Genomic DNA, 6,000 nt, shown 5'->3' on the forward strand with positions numbered 1-6,000 from the left:
GATGCCAAACATACTTATTAGAATGGCTAACATACAGAACACTGGCTATACCAAATGTTGGTGAGAAAGTGGAGCTACAGGAACTCTCATTGTTTACTGGTGGGATTGCAAAATTATATAGTCACTTGGAAAAACGCTTTTACAGTTCCTTGCAAGCTTATCCTATGATCCAGCAATTATACACCTATGCATTTATTTACTCAATTATTTTGAAAACTTATGTCCACAAAAAAATGCACATGTCTGTAGCAGCTTTATTTAAGTCACTAAAATCTGGAAGCAACCAAGATATCCTTCAATTGTTGAATGGGATAAACTGTAGTATAGCCATACGATGGAATATTACTCAGCATTCAAAAGGGTGAGTACTAAAAATAAAACAATATGGTTATTGTCAAATGCATACTGCAAAGTGACAGGAACCAGTCTGAAAGGTTACAGACTAGATAACTCCAATTATATGAAATTCTGGAAAACAAAACAATAACCACCCATAAGAAGATCGGGGGTTGCCAGGCGCTTGGGTTGAGAAGGAAGAACTGAATAAGTGAAGCATAAGGGATTTTTTTATTTTATTTTATTTTTAGTATCTGTGTGATACTGTCATTTTGGATACATGGTACTATGCACTTGTCAAAATCCATTGGACAAAAGTGAACCTTAATGAATTCTAATTTTAAAGTACCATTTAGGAGATCTGACAATCTAGTGTGGAATGCAGAATGTGATAAACAATGTAACTGTATTGCAAATATATGAAACAACTCCAACAAAGAAGGTTGAAGAAAAGTATCTTTGGAAATGTATAGAGTTTGTAAGTTTTAAGGCAAAAGAAACTACATGAACGCTATACTCTAGTTAAAGTCATTTCCCATGGGAGTTGAATTAACAATTCTAATACTGCTATATCTGAAGCTGAGCAATTAAGTAACTGGGTGGTAGGTAGAATGAGTCAGGTTTCTCTCTATTGGAGTTGGATGTTACAGATAAGCAGGGGCAGGAGGGTAAAACAATCACTATATGGATATTTGTGTTTAGTTGTATACCTTGCTTTGTCAGCTGAGAGGGCCTAGAAGAAACGACACCTCAGTAACACCCTAGGACCCAAAACTTAACTTCCAATGCTGTTCTCCAGTAAAAGGAACCAGAGTTTATTGCAGAAATGACTGATTCTAGGATTGGGGAGAAAGTATAAGATGAGCCTGGGGCATCTTTTAGCACCCCCAAAATATGGATGTGCTAAAACCAGACAAAAAATAAACAAACAGAAACAGGGATGGGAGTATGTCAAAGGGACATAGCAGCCAGTGTAACAAATCTCAACAGCTAAAGCTGAAACAATATTCATGAGTTTATACTGATAAAAATAAACGAATAAATAAGCACTTGAATAGGGAGAGGACTCAAAACTCTTACGCAGAAATTCCAAATAATTCATATCGATAGGATTCTCTCAAGCAGGTGGAGTGTAATTCCTCACTCCTTAGGCAGGGTCATGCACAGTGACTTCCTTCCCCAAAATTCTCACATAGAATTCTATACTCTATCACTCAAATATTGTGGTAAAGACTTTAAAGACTTTTTTAGATATGCATGGTCTCCAAAAATTGATTTCTCCCTCATACTTTCTCAGAAACTACTGGAAATACTTTCTCAAAATGAAGAATTAAAACCAAGACGTCATCCAGGAAACAGGGAATTCGAAGAGAAGAAAAAGAAGAAAGAAAAAGAAACCCCACTCTAAAAGTGGGACAAGAATCACCTGCACAACAAATCTAAAGTGAGCAACCACTTAGTTGGTAATTCCATTTTTCTTAACATATTTGCAAGTATTTTCTTGCAGAGTTTTGCATAAATTAATCGTAGTTACTTAGAAACTCAGCAAATGGAAACCAAACAAACAAAATTATAGCCATTTGTTCCAAGGAAAAGAGCAAGTTGTATAGAAGAAATGTAATCTTATTTGTTACAGGACGGAGCTCTGAATAATATTTACAATATAATTACATTGGATGTTGATCTGAACCAACCTGTGGTACAGCTATGTTACACTGTGGTTGTTTGTGTGTGTGTGTGTGTGTGTGTGTGTGTGTGGCAGAGAGATCATAAAAGGGACATAAATCCTCCTCTTTCCTGGTAAGAAGACAATTTGTAAAATCCCAAACCCTACAGTTAATAAATAGCACATTCCGCATGTTATTTAGAAATACTAAGATAACAAAAGAAGCCATCAAAAACATAAAAAATACCTGCCTTTGAAAAATAGGAATTAGTGGGAGCCTAGAGAGGAGACTATTTTTTCATCAACTCCATTTTAGTAATAAAATCTAGTAATTACATAACATTACAAATAGGTACTATTAATAACTTCATTTCATACATAAGAATATCAAAACACAATGAGGTTATGTGACTTTCCAAAGTCACCGAAGCAGTGAATAGTAGAACTGAGTTTGCCTTTAATGTCCATGCCCCTAACCCAGCATACAAAACTTGTAGGATTTAGATAAGCCATATGCAACAATTACTGTTAAAAACAAAAAGTAGATTTTAAAAACTCTAGCTCACCTGAAACTTCTTAAAATATTTTCAAGTAGGGGCGCCTGGTTGGCTCAGTCTGTTAAGTATCTGTCTTTGGCTCAGGTCATGATCTTGGGGCCCTGGGATTGAGCCTCAGGTCAGGCTTCCTGCTCAGCAGGGAGTCTGTTTCTCCCTCTCTGTCCCCTCCTTCTCCCCTGTCCCTCCCCACCGTTTGTGCTCTCTCTCTCGCAAATAAATAAATAAAATCTAAAAAAAAAATGTTTTTATGTCAATATTATTTCAATGTCAAAGATAACAATGTGAAAGTCATACTTTGTTTGAATGTTTGTGTGAATTCAGATACCGGGGCACTAGCAAAGTTTATGAATAAACTATGCACCTGCAGTATCACCACTCAAATGAGCAGCTCCTGAGAGGTGAAATTTTTTGACCGATGATTATGAACAAATTGTTACCTTTATTATGGAAGCTTGACATAGATAAAATATAACTCTCAGAAATACATTCAAGTTCATTGGCAATAAGGTGACAAAGCTTTATTAGGCTACTTAATTTGATTTATATAGGGAAGTTAAGAAACTTGAATATAAACATAAATGAGAATGCACAAAGAATATGAATAGAAATTAAAATATAAAATGAAAATTTTTAAATAAAAATAACAACAACAACAACAAAAACCTTGTCTCCGAACCATTCCTGAAACATCCCCTTCATATCACCAATTTACAATTAGGAAACGGACCAAGTGGCTACAGAAGTTAGTGAAAATTTATTTTACAATGGAAATACTTCACAACCTATAATAATAATGTCCTGTGCATCCTTCTTCTTAAGATGCATCATTGGCCTCTCCTTGAAGCATAATCACCACTGAATGTGGTGATAGAGAATCCCAGCCATCATAAACTTGGCCCTATGCTCAGTTTAGTTAGTCCCAATTTCAAGCAATACCTAGAGCTTAAGCCAAACCATTTACACACAAATACGCCAAATATGTGGATCCTTTTAAAGGAACATACTGACAAATATGTCTTCTCTTTAATAACCTTATAGACTGTAGACATTTACCAAAATAATTCTCAACCTCCAAGATTAAATTAATAATATCTTATAACAATTTAGATACTCTTTTAACATATTATAGCTCCACATAAAGAGATGTCTATTAAGTTAAGAATGCAAAAACATCCTTTAAATTTAGAATCAACCTCAAACAGGGAGGCCAAGAGTTTTGCCCAAACTGCTGATATCAACATGACTCTCAACTTGGCCTGAGGTCACTTAAAAAATGTTGAATTAAAAATATGTTACATAAACTAGGTTAGACCCTAAAGGGCTGGTCCAGGTCCAAAGATTTTGATAATAAACCATTGGGCAAAATCATGCATTGCTTTGACTCTAGTTTAAGAACGAGACAGAAAACAAGCAATGCAAAAATCTATACCTGACAAGGATATATATCAGTATGCATGAATTCAAAACTCACGAGGGAAAAATATATCTGTTTCCTTAGACAATGTACTGTGAAACAGGTCTGCAATTATTCCATTTTCCATGAGGTTATAACATATAATTATATCACATTATTTCTTCCTTTCAGCTAAAAGGATACGATCCCTTAAATTTGTTCTCTAGTTTGAACGTTAACTGGGTTAGTTTTAGTTTAAATATGTTGCCATTCTTCTAGTAAGTCATAGGGTAGGAAAATAAGGCTGAACATAACTTGAGCAATATTCATGTACTACATATGGTTAATCCAGTTGACCTCTAAAAAGCTCCCTGAGTGCCACCGATCTTTCTACATGCACTTGAAACTTTGTGTTGTTTCTAATTACTTGAGGTTTTTCATTTTAGAATTTATTAAATAAAAATGGTAAGACTCATTTCTAGAAGATGCAAAGTTTTTACTGAAGAGTATTAGAAATATATCAGAAAATGAAATTAAAATGTGGCACTTGTATTACAAATTTTCTTTTGATGATTATATTATCCATAGGACTTCATTTTCTTTCAGAACGTGATATGTGATCAAGGCACTAAATGTATTCGGGTTATTTTAGAAAGCTTTCAATATTCAGTGGACTGTCCAGAATATAGCTTACTAATACTGCTAAATTATGTGTCCAATTTACTCTATCAAATATAAATTAAAATGAAATAAAAAATATTTGAATATTGCCACTGTTAATTATATTAAGCATTTTTCATATACAGGCATTTTATGTATATGAAAATGTACATTGTCCCAAAAGTAGTCCCATTTTAAGGGTGTCTATCTTATAAATGAGTTTTACCGCATGAATCTAGTGAAATAGAATGTTCTTTGAAACTCATTTTGTTAAACTATATACTTTCATTTTTTTCTTTCTAAATATCATTTTGTATCTGCATTCATACATAGCAAAACAATCCCATGAGTGTTTTGATTTCTATTTCAAACCTGCAGCTGGAGTGTTTCTAAAAATGATGCATATAAAACATTTCCTCAAAACTGATGTTAACAGAAAAGGCATTAAAGGTTGCCTCTTACAAATGAGGACCGGTATTGATTTTTACAAATAGGGTTCTACTGTGCTTTTCATGTGTTCAGTCATTAACCAGAGTATTTGGATTATACAGCTTTTATGATTCTTTCTGCACATAAAGTCTGATTTAATTTTAGCATTCTCATTGATTTCAAGGGGTGTCACAGAGGGCAGCGGGACGTACTGGGTTGACAGAGTTCAACATATGGCATCCAATTAGAGACACCAGAGAATGTTAGTACTTTCTCTGTCACTCTTATAAAAAAGAAAAAAAAAAAACTCTAATGCTATTTATTGTTGAGAGAAAATGCATCTAAGATTCCACTCAAAGGCTTTTATAGAATATCTCTTTTTATCGTATTTTATCACAGTAGATTGAATGAGTTATACAAAAGTTTTTTGAAAAAAAAATTTTAGTTAGTAAGAAATACTTATACTGGATTTGGCACCAGACAATGCTATTTACCATCAATATGGTAAATTTGGATAATTTACTTAAGCTTTCTGAGCCCCAATTTCTCCTTGGGTAAAATGAAAATAACATTATATCTCAAAAAGCTTGTATTTGTTTCTTAGGGCTGCCATGACAAGGTACCAAAAATTGGATGGCTTAACACAACTGACATTTAGTGTCTCCCAGTTCTGGAGGCTGGAGGTAGTAAGTCAAGGTGTGAGCAAAGGCACTCTCTCTCTCTCTGACACATATTGGGGAGAATCCTTCCTTGCTTCTCTCCTAGCTTCTGGTGGTTTGCCAACAATCTTCAGTGTTCCTTGCCTTATGATTGTATCACTACAATCTTGTCTCTGTTGTCACATGGCCTTCTCCCTGGGTGTCTCCATCTCTGTGTTTCTTCTCTTCCAATAAGAACACCAGTCATATAGCATCAAGGGCCCACCCTACGCCAGTAAGACCTCATCTTAACTAGTTACA

This window comes from Phoca vitulina, unplaced genomic scaffold (assembly GCF_004348235.1).
Source record: "Phoca vitulina isolate PV1807 unplaced genomic scaffold, GSC_HSeal_1.0 scaffold2, whole genome shotgun sequence".
NCBI lineage: Eukaryota > Metazoa > Chordata > Mammalia > Carnivora > Phocidae > Phoca > Phoca vitulina.